The sequence below is a fragment of the Hypanus sabinus genome, chromosome 11 (genome assembly GCF_030144855.1).
Source record: "Hypanus sabinus isolate sHypSab1 chromosome 11, sHypSab1.hap1, whole genome shotgun sequence".
NCBI lineage: Eukaryota > Metazoa > Chordata > Chondrichthyes > Myliobatiformes > Dasyatidae > Hypanus > Hypanus sabinus.
The window spans coordinates 36,914,930-36,930,672 of NC_082716.1; positions in this window are offsets into that span (position 1 = coordinate 36,914,930).

Consider the following 15,743-nt stretch of genomic DNA (forward strand, 5'->3'; position numbering starts at 1 on the left):
AGGGATTATGTCATATTGCTCCAAAGTTACATCATTAGCATTCAAGTTTATTGTCACCTGACTATGCAGAGGTACAACCAAATGAAACAATGTTTCTCTGGACCACGGTGCACCCACACAACATGCACAGCACATAAACCAAAATATTATACTGTAAAAAAATTAAAATATAATTCAAAATGCATGTAAGCACAGGTAAGCAGTGAACAGCCCAACATTCTGGTGATGAGAACTTGGTGGTGGCAAGGTATTTGTTACACTCACAGTCTGAGGGAAGAAGCTGTTACATTGTCTGCCAGTCCTAGTCCTGATGCCTCTGTTCAAAGAAAATTTATCATAAAAGTATATGTATGTCACCATATTCAACCCTGAGATTCATTTTCTTGTGGGCATACTCAATAAATCCAATAATCATAATAGAATCAATGAAAAATGCCATAAGGGTGTTGGGAGCGGACCCAAATGCAAGACACAGACACTGAACTACCAGGAACAGGACGAGGCGTGAGAAGGAAGCAAGGAAAGTGGGGAAGAAAGGATGCTGGACATAACACAGGCCCTGGACGAGACAAGGATTCCGGACCTGGGCTAGGACTTGACTAGGATAGCGGAACCAGGACATGGAACTGCGAACTAAGGAGCCTGGGCTTGGACTCCAGGCCAGAGACTGGACAAGGACCCAGAACCTGGGTCTTGACTCGGGCTCGAAGTGGGACCTGGACGAGGACATAACAAGGCTAGGGTTCTTCGAGGCTTGGGTCTGGACTCCGAGTCAGAGACTGGACAAGGACCCAGAACCTGGGTCTTGACTCGGGCTCGAAGTGGGACCTGGACGAGGACATAACAAGGCTAGGGTTCTTTGAGGCTTGGGTCTGGACTCCGAGTCAGAGACTGGACAAGGACCCAGAACCTGGGTCTTGACTCGGGCTCGAAGTGGGACCTGGACGAGGACATAACAAGGCTAGGGTTCTTCGAGGCTTGGGTCTGGACTCCGAGTCAGAGACTGGACAAGGACCCAGAACCTGGGTCTTGACTCGGGCTCAAAGTGGGACCTGGACGAGGACATAACAAGGCTAGGGTTCTTCGAGGCTTGGGTCTGGACTCCGAGTCAGAGACTGGACAAGAACCCAGAACCTGGGTCTTGACTCGGGCTCGAAGTGGGACCTGGACGAGGACATAACAAGGCTAGGGTTCTTCGAGGCTTGGGTCTGGACTCCGAGTCAGAGACTGGACAAGGACCCAGATCCTGGGTCTTGACTCGGGCTCGAAGTGGGACCTGGACGAGGACATAACAAGGCTAGGGTTCTTCGAGGCTTGGGTCTGGACTCCGAGTCAGAGACTGGACAAGAACCCAGAACCTGGGTCTTGACTCGGGCTCGAAGTGGGACCTGGACGAGGACATAACAAGGCTAGGGTTCTTCGAGGCTTGGGTCTGGACTCCGAGTCAGAGACTGGACAAGAACCCAGAACCTGGGTCTTGACTCGGGCTCGAAGTGGGACCTGGACGAGGACATAACAAGGCTAGGGTTCTTCGAGGCTTGGGTCTGGACTCCAAGTCAGAGACTGGACAAGGACCCAGAACCTGGGTCTTGACTCGGGCTCGAAGTGGGACCTGGACGAGGACATAACAAGGCTGGGGTTCTTCGAGGCTTGGGTCTGGACTCCGAGTCAGAGACTGGACAAGGACCCAGAACCTGGGTCTTGACTCGGGCTCGAAGTGGGACCTGGACGAGGACATAACAAGGCTAGGGTTCTTCGAGGCTTGGGTCTGGACTCCGAGTCAGAGACTGGACAAGGACCCAGAACCTGGGTCTTGACTCGGGCTCAGACTCCAGAAACAGGTGAGGACAAAACGTGGCTACAGGACGAGGAGAGGCAACAGGACTGGACGAGAGACTCCTGGACAGGACAAGGGAACCCCAGCACAGGACGAGGGAATCCCAGCACCGGGCTGGGCAAGGTACTCCTGGGCTGGGCGAGGCACATGGACATGACGAGAACACAAAGCTGTGGTTTAGATAGGACAGGGTACTAGGACGTGGCTAGGACTGGACAAGACCCCGAAGACTTGACTTGGTCAAGGAAGAGACAGGAATGTAAAGCCTTGGTTGAGGTTGAGACAGGAACATGGAACACAGAGCCAGGACCCCTCCTTGGAAACAGGACACGGGGCCAGGACTCATTACACAGCATGCAGAATACAACTAGATGGTTCCCAACACTAGGTAGTGGCAAAAAGCCGGACCCACCTAGCGAAGGCGTGGACACAGAAACAGTTCAAAACAACGAAAGACAGTTCCTATCTTGCTCCGGTGGTTGAACTTAACAGCAGTGAAGACAAGGGCTACAGGCAAGGCTCCAGGTGGAAGGTGAAGAGAAGGGATACAGACAGTGGGTTTGGACAGGTACAATCCAGCAGCCAGAGGCCGGATCCTGAAGCGATTTATGAAGTCAGCCCAAACGAGAATCAGCTGCTTCAACAGAAACTGGGGAAATCCAGAAAACCTGGAATAAGGTACATGGACCGGACCATGAACCAGAATGCGGATTTCACGGACCAGACCATGACAGAAAAATGGGCATACAACCGGTATGTAAAAGGCAACAAACTGTGCAAAAACAGAAATAAATTAATAATAATAATAAATAAACAATAAGTGTTAAGAACATGAGAAGAAGAGTCCTTGAAAGTGAGTCCATAGGTTGTTGGAGCACTTCATTAACAAGGAATGTGAAGTTATTCCCTTTGGTTCAAAAGCATGATAGCTGAGAAGTAATAGCTGTTCCTGAACTTGGTGGTGTGAGTCCTGAGGCTCTTGTACCTTCTTCCTGATGGCAGCAGTGAGAAGAAAGCATGACCTGGGTGGTGAAGATCCCTGTTGATGGGTGCTACTGTACCTCCTTCCTGGTGGTAGCGGTTCAAAATTATTGAATGGGTGGTAGGGATCCTCAGCAAAACTTTGGGCCTTTCATCTGCAATGCTCCCAGTAAAGGTCACAAATAGCAGGGAGGGAGACCCCAATGTTCCTCTTGACAGTTTTTACTGACCTCTGTAGAATATTGTGGTCTGATGCCTTGCATCGTCAGTACCATACAATAATGCAGCCAGACAGGACACTTTCGATGGTGTTCCTGTAGAAGGTTGTCGGACTGGGGGCAAGGAGCCTTGTATGCCTCTCTCCAGGCAAAGCCATTGATGTACAATGGAAAGTGGTGAAGCTGTGTCTTCCTGAAGTCCACAATAATCTCTGGTCCACACTGAGACTAAGGTTGTCTTTCTTTCAACTACTTGTATGGTTTTCTTTTTCTATGGCAATCTGGAGAAGTCAAATCTCAGAAGTGCATTCTGCATATATACTTTGAAAATAAAATGAAACTTTGTCGTTCTCATACTATTTGACAAGCTGCTCTACTTCTTCTCTGGATGCTGATACATCACTGTTGTTGATGAGGCCAACCACTGTAGTATCATCAGTGAACTTAATGATGCAGTTTGAGCTGAATCTGGCAGTGCAGTCGTGAGCCAGTAGTGTGAACACCAGCAGATTGAGCACACAATTCTTCAGGGCACTAGTGCTCAGTGCAATGGAGCTTGAGATGTTGCTGCCAACTAGGACTGACTGGAGTCTTTCCATCAAGAAGTCAAAGATTTACTTACAGAGAGGACAGTCACATTCTAATACTTACGGTTCTGAAACAGGGCCCAGACAAATCTAATAGCCTTACTCAAGTAAGATGGTGGTGCAACACAGCGCGCAGCGGCCACTTTGGAATGAATATCTGTAATCTGTCAAGTAGAATGCCATGTACAATCCTGATTTGATGGAGACGGATGGGTGAAGCACAGAGGAACATCTGGTGAAACTTTTGAAATGCCTGTTTCGCTGCTGCTGCTACTGTGCGATCGAAAAATCTCCGGGAGGAAGGCCCCAAATCCTCAGCTTTGCCTGTTGCTTGGCGGCCGGGGCCAAGGTCGAAGCGCTCGCCAGAGATTGTGCTTGGTGTTGGAGGGCTGGTCAGAGGCTCAAAGTTTTCGGACGGACTCGGAGTTGGCTGTAGTCGGGGCTCCCAGAGTGCTGTATTGGCAAGCTGTGGCGCTGGAGGTTCATGGCAGGAAGAGTTTTTCTTCCTTCTACCGTCTGCGTGAGATGATGGGCTGTCGGGACTTTGAGACTCTCTTTTAAACCGTGCCATGGACTGCTCTTTATCAGATTACGGTATTGATTTGCACTGTTGAAACTATGTGTTATAATTATGTGGTCTTTGTCAGTTAGTCTTTTATCAATTTTGGTATTGTCTGCACTGTTGAAACTATATGTTAACTATAACTCTATGTAACTATGTGGTTTTGTGTATGTCTTGTAGCTTTAGTTTTGTCTGATGGGTTTGTAGTTCCCTTCCGGGGAATGTGCTAAGACGGTAGTGCGATATCAATACGCAGCAACCTCTCCGGACTCTGGATTGGGGATTAACAAATGTAATGTGTTTTTTCTCGTGTGGTCTGTTTTGTGCTTTTTTGTGATATCATTCCAGAGAACGTTGTCTCATTTTTTAACTGCATTGTATTTGTGGTTTATAAATGACAATAAACTGAATCTGAAGTGATTTCCTCATGTATTCCCTCTTCCTCTTTAAAACCATCAGCACCACAGTACTGATACCCAGAACCCCAGTCACCAAATCCATTTCTCGCTCTGTATCCCTTAACTAATTACTGACCAATTTACCAATCACACCCTTGATTCACATAGAACAAAGGCTCTGATGCCAGCTGTTTCTCCCTGTGACTTAGGCAGTATCAGTTATCGAATAAACTTACTTGCCTAAGCTGCACATTCTACAATGGTGCCACATCCAAGTGGAAGTGTGTAAGTTTCATTCAGTAGGACACAATTCCATGCTGAACTTTGCTGTGTTCAGCCTATAACCAAAACATAATGACTTATGTGTGTTCCAGTATGTTCCAGGCTCTTTTCCTCTCCGTGATATTTCTTAATTTCTCTTCCACATGATGATGTTTTAAATGGTATTGAATTGAACTTTTCATCCAAGAACAATGATAGAACAGAATCTCCTTCTTAGCCAAGATTTAAAGTCATTGAGTCATAGAAAAGTACATCATAGACACAGTCCATGCCGATCCATTTAAACTGCCTACTCCCATCGATCTGCATTGGGACCATCGCTCCTCATACCTCTCCCATCCATGTACCTATCCAAACTTCTTTTAAATATTGAAATCGAGCTGGCATGCAACACTTGTGCTGGAAACTCACTCCACACTCTCATTACGCTCTGAGTGAAGAAGTTTCCCCTCATGTCCTCTTTAAACATGCTAATTTTACCTTCATAATTTTGTATACATCTATCAAATCTCTTATACTTCTACATTCCAAGGAATAAAATCCTAACCAATTTAATCTTTCTTTATAACTCAGGTCTTCCAGACCCAACAACAGCCTTGTAAATTTTCACTGTACTCCTTCAAACTTATTTACATTTGTCTGTAGGTAGGCGACTGAAACTGGACACAATACTCCAAATTAGGCCTCACCAATGCCTTATACAACTTCAACATAACATCTTATCTCTGGTACTCAAAACTTTGATATATGAAGGCCAATGTACTGAAAGCTTTCTTTAAGACTCTATCTACTTGTGACACCTCTTTCAATGAATCATGGACCTGTAATCCCAGATCCCTTTGTTCTATCACACTCCTCAGTGCCCTACCATTCACTGTGTAAAATCTCCTAAGCTTAGTCCTACCGAAGTGCAACTCATCACACTTGTCTACACTAAATTCCATCAGCCATTCAGCCTATTTTTCCAGCTGGACTAGATCCTACTGCAAGCCATGGTAGTCTTCCTCATTGTCCACTCTACCCCCAGTCTTGGTGTCAGCTGAAAATTTGCTGATCCAGTTAACCACATTATCATCCAAATCATTGATGTAGATGACAAACAACAATGGACCCAGCACTGATACCTGCAGGACTCCACTAGTCACAGTCCTCCAGTCAAAGGGGCAACCATCTATTACCACTCTCTGGCTTCTCCCCCAAAGCTAATGTCGAATCTAATTTACTACCTCAACTTGATTGCCATGCGAATGGATTTTCCTAACCAACCTCCCAAACAGGACCTTGTCAAAAAGCCTTAGTAAAGTCCATGTAGAGACCATCCATTGTCTTGGCTTCATCAAGTTTCCTGGTAACTTCCTTGAAAAACTCAATAAGATTGGTAAGACGTGACCTACCATACATGAAGCTATATGGACTATCCTTAACAGTCTATGTTTATCCAAATACTTATATATCTGGTCCCTCAGAATACCTTCCAATAACTTTCCCATTACTGCTTCAGGCTCACTGGCCGATAATTACCTGGTTTATTTTTAGAGCCTTTCTTGAATAGTGGAACAATATTGGCTGTCCTCCAGTCCTCTGGTACTTCACTTATCACTAAGAATGATTTAAATATCTCTGTTAGGGCTCCATCAATTTCTGCACTTGCCTCCCACAGGCATGGGATCACCTTGTCAGGCCCTGGGGGTTTAGTCCCCCTAATTTGCCTTAGGACAGCAAACACCTCCATCTCTGTAATCAGTATAGGGTCCATGAAGTTGCTTCCACTTTGCCTCACTTCTATAGACTCTGTGACATCTCCTGAGCAAATACAGATGCAAAAAGTTCATTTAAGATCTTCTCCATCTCTTGTGGCTCCACGCATAGATTAGCATTCTGATCTTCCAGACACCAGTTTTGTCCCTTGCAATCCTTTTTCTATTAACATGTCTGTAGAATCTCTTCGGATTCTCCTTCAACTTGTCTGCCAGGAAAAACTCTTTCCATCTTTAATTCCTCCTGATTTCATTCATAAGTGTTTTCTTGCATTTCTTATACTCCATAGGCACCTCATTTGTTCCAGTCAGCCTATATTGCTATGTATCTCTCTTTTTTTGTTAACTTTTTTTAAATCTCTTGAAAAGCAAGGTTCCCTGCACTTGTTATTTTTAACTTTTATTCTGATGGGCACATATAAGCTTTGTACTCTCAAAATATCACTTTTGACGGCTTCCCACTTACCAAGTACGTTTTTGCCAGAAAACAGTCTTTCCGAATCCACACCTGCCAGGTCCCTCCTGATACCATCAAAATTGGCCTTTCTCCAACTTAGAATCTGTAAACCTGTAGACTGTACCTATCTTTTTGCATATCTACCTTGAAACTAATGGCATTGTGATAGCTTGATGCAAAGTGTTCCCCTACACAAACTTTTATCGCCTGCCCTGTCTTGTTCCCCTATAGCAGATCAAGTATCATGCACTCTCTCATTGAGACTTCTACATACTTGTTAAGGAAACTTTCTTGAACACATTTGACAAACTCTATCCAATCTAGTCCTTTTTACAGTATGTGAGTCCCAGTCAATATGTGAAAAGTTAAAATCACCTACTATAACAACCTTGTGTTTCTTGCAACAGTCTGTGATCTCCTTGCAAATTTGTTCCTCTAAACTTCATGGGCTGTTGGTTGGTCTTTATCGTAGCTCCACTAACATGGATGTACTTTTCTTATTTCTCAGTTCTACCTATAACGCCTCACCAACCTGTCCTGACTGAGCACTGCTGTGACACTTTCCCTGACTAGTAATAGCTATAATGTCATAATTCCAGGTGTAAATCCATGCCCTGAGCTCATCTACCTTTCCTATGATACTTCTTGCATTGAAATATCTGCCACTCAGGACATTAGTCACACCATGTTCAACCTTTCGGTTCCTGACTTTGTCTGAGGTCTTAACAACATCGGTCTCTACAACTTCTCCACTAACTGTTCTGGCACTCTGGTTCCCATTCTCCTGCAACTGTAGTTTAAACCCCTATGTACCACCATGTAGCACTTCACAAACCTTTCTGCTGGTTATAGTAGTCAGCTCCCAGTTCAGGTGCAAACTATCCCTTCTGTACATGGCCCAATGATCCAAAATGACTTTCCTCTGCAAGGTCACCCCCCCCCCCCCCCACCCCTGCAACAATATCCAAAGTGATGTACCTGTTGTTGAGAGGGATATCCCCAGGGGTACTCTGCTCTGGCTGTATAACCCCTTTCCCCTTCCTGACTGTTACCCAGTTTTCTGTATCCTGCACCTTAGGTGTAACTACCTCTCCATATGTCCTATCTATCACCCCTTCCACCTCATAGCTGAACAAGAGTTCAATGAGCTCCGGCTCCAACTCCTTAACACAGAGTGCTAGAAGCTACAGCTGGATGCACTTCTCAGAGGTGTAGTCATCAGGGACACTGGAAGTCTCCCTTCCTTCCTTCCTACATCCCACATGAGCAGCATTCTACTATCCTACTGTTCTAACTGAGCAATTATAAAGAAGGAAGAACAACAAACTGTACCTTTAGCTTTTTTGCCTTCTCTCACTGAGATGTCTCCTCGATGAAGTCATGAAGATTTAAAGCCTCAAAATCTCCACTCTAGCTCTGTCCACTCCAACAACAGCCACTCTGACAATGGCTGATCTGCTTGCTCCTGCCTTACTTTAATTTGTTCTTGCCAATCAATCCTGAGCACTGATTGGCTGCTGCTTAAAGCACCAAACTGCTGCAAGTTGCTACCTTCTCTACTCAGTCAGTGAACCTGAGTGACTTACATCTTCTCAGGCTTCCGATCTCTCCGACTGGGTGCTGCATGACGTTTTTCTGCTCTGGATTGCTGGGTTGTGAGGTCACTTTTAAGCTAATATGTAACCCTCTGATGGAGTAGGAGTTGTATATTTTGGGAGGTGGGCTCCTTCTTTATCTTTTGATGGATATTCATTCCTTGGTTGTTTGTAAACATTGCTTTCAAAATACAGCAGCTGCCACTTGTAGGATCAAAAAAAGTTGTAAGTAAACTTCAAACTATATCATGTTGCTTAGTTTTTGGTCATAAATTCAGTCTTCAATTCTTAAGTTGCAAATGGCAAGCAGTAATCAGCTAGAAGTTAAAATAAGGATTCTCTATAGAACAACTTTGCAAATAAGCTGTTTATAGCACAGATAATCTGCCATTGAGAAGTACGATGATGTTCACTGCAATTTGCTTATTGATTTTTAAAGCACAGCATAAGATAATGGGTTGTTTAACTTGGCTTGTTTTGAAACAGGCAAGCTGACTCTAAGTTGTTTAATTCAAGGAAGTTTGCAGGCCAGATGGAAGCAAATATTTAGCATATCAAATGAATGATCTAATAATGATTGGAGTTTTATGTACTCAAGCAGGTTAGTTTTACAGTATTTACAGCATTATCTGAGATCTAAGTGCAAAAAGGTGCAGCAGCGCCTTTATTTCCTGCAGAGCATCAAGAAAGCTCACCTCTGTTCCAGGATATTGACGGACTGTCACCACTGTACCATTGAGAGCATACTCACCAACTGCATCTCAGTGTGGTATGGCAATTGTCCCGTATCGGACCGCAAAGCACTCCAGTGTGTGGTGAAAACTGCCTAGTGGACTATCGGCACCCAATTGCCCAGCATTGAGAACATCTACCATTAACGCTGCCTGGGCAGGGTGAAAAGTATTATCAAGGATGCATCTCACCCTAACCATGGACTTTTTACTCTCCTCCCATCCGGTAGGCACTGCAGGAGCCTCTGCTCCTGCACCAGCAGGCACAGGAAGAGCTTCTTCCCTGAGGCTGTGACCCTGCTGAACCTCACATCACAGCACTAAGCAGTATTGCACCCCTATTGTACTGTCTCAGTACTTTTATATTTGTGTGCTGTAGCACTCACTTTTTATTCGCAGTTATTTTGTAAATAACCCTATTCTTTGCATTACTGCATTTCATTTGGCTTTGTATCTGTACTCGGCACAATGACAATAAAGTTGAATCTAATCTAATCTAAAATGTTTTTAGACCATTTGTGTAAAAGGGGTACCTGAGAAAATTCAATGTATGTATGTGTGAAGTCCCCTACTTGGAGAAAAAGGATATAAATGAAAAGGGAAGTTCAGACTTGTTAGGAATGGGGTAAAGAATTTCTATGACGGATGACTTGTTCATCTGCAACTTGTTGGCATGTCTTTTTAGTTGATAGGAATTGTACCTGAGGTTTGGAAATCATGTGATCTTTATGCTTTGTGTTTTAGAGGCCTTCCATTGCTCAGATTCAAATACAGATGTTGCATCCTAGCTGTCTGTGTGATATGCAAGTGGGATAGTACAATATGGTTTAATTCTGAAGCCATCCTCATGATTGGATATCGCTGCAAGACAGTAAAGGTTTGAAATCAACATTTTCCTTCCCCGAAATGAGCTGACAACCATGGCTGATAAGCCCCATCTGCCTGAATTGACTGGTTTTAAGGCACCAGTAACCGGCCTTTGTCCCTTCTCAGGTCAGTAGAAACAGTTCCACTGGCTTAATAGGTAAGCCACACATGAAGGCCAGGAGCTTAACTTCGTTGTCAGAGGCCATTTGAGATGCATGCTATTGGGAGCATTTAATAGGTAGTGGGAGCTTATTTCTGCTACATCCGCTAGCAATGACAACCTTAAAGAACTGTGTTTTAGAAATGTTTCGTACTTGGGAAATGTTTAAGATTGAAATCTTCAGTGAATTTGAAATGTGTTTTAAGAAAGTTATTTGGCTTTAAATGTGTATCACTGAAAATAAATGAACAGTGTTTTGCACTACTTTGTTAGCTGGAATTATCTTCTTTGTAAGGAGGGGTGCAGATGAACATACAACTCAAAAAGCGGGTATTGGCAGCTAAATCTGCTGTGGACAATAAACTAGGAAGTGAACAAGTCTTTGAAGATTGGGTAGTTACAATATTATCTCCCTTTCATGAGAGTACTTGTGGCAGTTTATATTGAACAGGGTTTAAGGTCTTCATTTGATCTCAGAAGTTTGCAGTCAGCAAACCCTATACCATCATAGTTAGCGCCTGACATGGTGATGCTTTATTAAAAGTTAATTCAGAAAGAATTAATATTTAGCTGTTGTCCAATTCAAAGCACTCTCAACAAATGCTACAGCACACCCCTAAAATGGTCAACGTCCTTGTTTCCAGTGGTAGTGCATGCAAAAGCCGGTCGATATTATGTGCATTAATAATATACTACAAATATAGGATAATACACAACTACCCCTCCAATTGACCATAATGAATATTTTATTATTCAAGTCAGGGTCTGGAGTAATGAAAGGATAGAACATAGAACAGGATGCAGATTAGACAGACCAAACCACACTGTATGATCTCCTAGACCAGGGGTCGGCAACCATTGCCACTGAAAGAGCCATATGGACTCATTTCCCACAGAAAAGAAAACACTGGGAGCCACAAAACCCGTTTGACATTTAAAATGAAATAACACTGCATACAACGGTTTTTTTTTTGCCTTTATGCTATGTATAAACAAACTATAATGTGTTGCATTTATGAAATTGATGAACTCTTGCAGAGAAAACGAAATTACATTTCTGCATGCAACAAAAACATTTTGAACTCCGAAAAAAAGACGTTGGGTTGAAGGTTACTCCATAGTTAGCCTACCTTGGATTGGAAAATTAAAAGAAATCGCGCACTGGCGGGTGTCAGGGATTGGCAGTGGTGACGTATATTAATAGCGATAAAAAACACGTTGTGGCGGTGTGCTACACGCAGCGCTAAAATAACGACACTGCAGTCAAAGATAACTTTATTCGAACTAAACAGCCTTGCTTTAAAGCTTCCCTCAACCCGTCCCCCGTGGGCGCGGATGCTCCAAAAGACACGTACTCACAAACCCCCGTAGGCTATCTCCCTTAGCTGGAATGGTGGCTAATTGTGAGCCGGTTCGGATGTGCCAGGAAATGGTGTCGCCACAACATTTTATTTAGATTGTACAAGATCACCATAATCTTCAAATTTCGAATTACATTTCAACAACTAACAAACCACAGGGAGCCGCAGCACAGAGATGAAAGAGGCGCATGCGGCTCCGGATTGCGGGTTGCCGACCCCTGTCTTAGACTCTGATCATTACAATTTGTACCAGATCCCAAGAATGTAGCAATAATTTGTGCATGGAGACAACAATTTGGCCTCTTTTTAAATGTACACCTGGCACCCATGCTTATGTGATAGAACCTAGTGACCCATATCTTAATCCTGATCCATGGGGATATTTCCCTTTATTGCTAACAAATCATACTTACAACGAAGATCTTAGACTGCTCCATTTCTCCAGTTATGACCATTATTCCATTCCTTTGTTAAATTTTAAGGTAACGTGATAGATTTCTGCATTTTTGGGTTATGTTCTAAATGGTCCAGTGAAACATTTGACCCAGGTTTTTGCATGGGAAGATAAGATGGAAAGATACACTGAAGCAGAAGCTTCAGTTTTTTCCACACAACAGAAACTGATGTTGTTTTCCACACAACAGAAACTGATGTCCCATAAGCCTTTATGAGATATTCATCCATAAATTATTGTATCTACCCAGATTTCCCATTTGCCCTTAATCAAACAGTCGTGAATAGTTTGTTGCAGTCGTGCAAATAATACCTTTCAATGAAAATTAGCTCAAAACAATTGGTGTCGTTACAAATTCCTACAAGTTGAAAAATTGGGAAATAAGCCTATGACAAATTTGGGGCCATGATCTGCACCAACAATAACTTTCGTGGACCCAACAGTTTGACGTGCTACAGGCTCTCTCTCGCTAGAAAAGGTACCGAAAGATAGCACCTATTTTCCCAGCAAAAGGGGAGACTGACAGTGACTGTCAAGATATTGCAGTCTGCTGCATCCATAGGCCCACTGCTGTGAAATCCTAATGTTCCATCTCCCGCAATGCCTCCGTTACCAACACCAACCTGAAATCAGTCGTCCACAGGGGCACACGGGCCACACCTGGAGAATGTTAGGAAATTATCCACCATTTAAAACAAAAACACAGTTTGAGCTCGAGGAGGCAGCCACTTGGCACCATCTTAACTCTTCGAGTAATCTATGTCACATACCTCAAGACAGAAATGCAACTCCACTTTTAAGGAATGATTTATGATAGATGTACCAAAGAATGTTCTAGAAGGACTTGATATTTGTCAACAATGGCTCAAAGAATCTCAGTCAAATAAAAAGAATATTAATCAATACATTACAAAAATAAGTGAATTGACACTGTTAGATAAGTAAGACACCTTCGTTTACAAATTTCCTTTGCAGACTCATATTAAGACCCTGGCTGGCTTAACATTCTAGCTACAACAATAGTTAAGACCTTTTCCAGATGTTGCAAAGTTAGCATCTGCAGCAGGGAATGGAGTTTCTGGGTGGATGGATACTACCTTAAATTGGGTTGAAGGTTTTTATTGGTTTTTTTTAATGGAGAATTTCCCTAGCCATTGAAATTATTATTTTTGCCCCTTCTATTAAAATATTGAAGCTTGCAAGGATGGAAGTTTGTTGATTTCTTGTTTTTATACACATGTAATGGCTCCACTGCTAAGAATCTGTTAACTCCCATACTTGATCTACAATACTATGGGTTATCACTTGCATGACGATGACTGCTTTGGACTCTGCCTTGTCCTCACCTTTTTACCTGTTCCTCTGGTTCATCTTTAACTCTGGAAGAGTGAAGAGCAGGAACTTCCCTGATCAGCCTTTAGATATATACATATATGTTTCTTAAAGATTTTATGTAATGTACTTTGTAAATATGTTGTTCATGTTGTTCACTGCTGATGATGGCATTATACTATCATGGTTTACGTATTTGATTTTAGAAACCATCCATCTTACTATATCTTGTGTGTTCTTTTATACAATGGTAAAAAATGGTATACAATTGTATACAGAAAGTGGTACTGCAACAATGCAACAAGAAGGACCACCAGGCATATTAATGCTGCATTTGTGTTATAATTAATGTTACTAGAACAGTTTGCATTTTTGGTTGATAAACTCCCATTGTTTGGCAGAACAGACTGTGTAGTCTTTGCTCAATAAATGTTTTCTGGGAAAACACAGAAGTTAGGAAAGATGTGTCAATTCGCAGTTCAGTTCAATCCTTAGCAAAATAAAGGGGGAAGACCTGAACAATTATACCCAGAGTCTAGAGTCACTAAAATGGGAAGAAACTTACACAGATGGTATGGTTGGTATCAGAATGTTAAGTGACAACATACCAATGGGTTTCACTCTCATGGGTTTCACTCTCACATTATGTTTTGACATCTTTTTCTGGGAGCCATGAATAAAAGGCCTAGATGGAATCCTCAACAGGAGAACTGTACGCTTACTTATACTTGTAAATGTTTCATTTCCTATGTACGTTATCATTATTTTGTGAAATCATGTAACTGATGGAAATAATTTTCTATAACTAAAATGTGAGATTACTAATCCTTAGATAAAAGAAGACAGTAATATACAATCAGTAACTTGTTTACGAGATTTGATTTCGGGAAAGATGAGTAAAGTCATTCAGCACATCGAAAACAATGTGAACAACCCTACTGGAACATTTTCAGGTGAGTGTGAGGCATTGCTGGCTGACCTGATGGTGACAGAGACAGTGATCTGAACTTGCATCAAGAAAATTGCAAGAACTGTTTGTGAGGAAGATTTTAAAGATGGACCAATATGGACTTATAATACATGCATCGTCACGTGTTTATAGAAAATTATAATGATGGCATTCCTTTGAGGTTTTGAAAAAGTGTGCGGTTGAGATGAAGGAAGTGAATATTCTTTAAAAAATGAGTGCTTTGAGCATTGGATCGAAGGTAGCTTTTCTAGCACTGGTAACTGACTGGAACAGATGCAAGAGTGATAGTCTGTACCCAAGAGGAATCTTGGCAGGAGTCGTGATGTGAATGCTGATGTCCATAGGAAGAACAAACACGAGGAAATCTGCAGATGCTGGAAATTCAAACAGCACACACAAAATGCTGGTGGATCACAGCAGGCCAGGCAACATCTACAGGAAGAAGCACTGTCGACGTTTCAGGCCCAGACCCTTCGTCAGGACGTCCTGACGTCAGGACCCGAAACGTCAACAGTGCTTCTTCCTGTAGATGCTGCCTGGCCTGCTGTGCTCCACCAGCATTTTGTGTGTGTTGTTCCATAGGAAAAAGCTGGGTTAAAATCTTCATTTAGCAGCTGGTGGTGATGGATATTCATTCCATGGTTGTTTGCTCACCTTGCTTTCTAAACACAGCAGCTGCCACATAAAATCACAAACTTCCAACTATGTTGCTTTGCGGTGCACAGTTGCTTCCAGTTCACTAAAAAGGCTTACCCTTGTAGGGTGCTTAAGAGCTTCAACGTTGATCTTTCTGTGGCATTAGATTGGATTTAGGATGAAGGACAGTGGATTAGGCAGTGATTAGTTCAACAGCTGTTATTAACTGTTGTGGCATTGATGATGAAAATGTCCTTCCTGTTTTTCACTCTGGACCTCAGTTGTTGCAATGAGATCTTGTCCTTTTCCCTCTAGTGAAAGAGGGCTGTGATAAGACAGCAATTCAAGTGTTTTGACAGGAGGATCCTGTTGGAGGTACCCTTTTCTTCTCCCTCCTTGCTAATCATACCTCACCGGAGTTTGAGCTTCAAAAGCAAGAGAAAATATGTAGATAAAAACACAAAATGCTGGCAGAACTCAGTAGGCCAGTCAGCATCTATGGGAGGAGGTAGTGACGACGTTTAGGGCCAAAACCCTTCATCAGGAGTGAAGTAACAT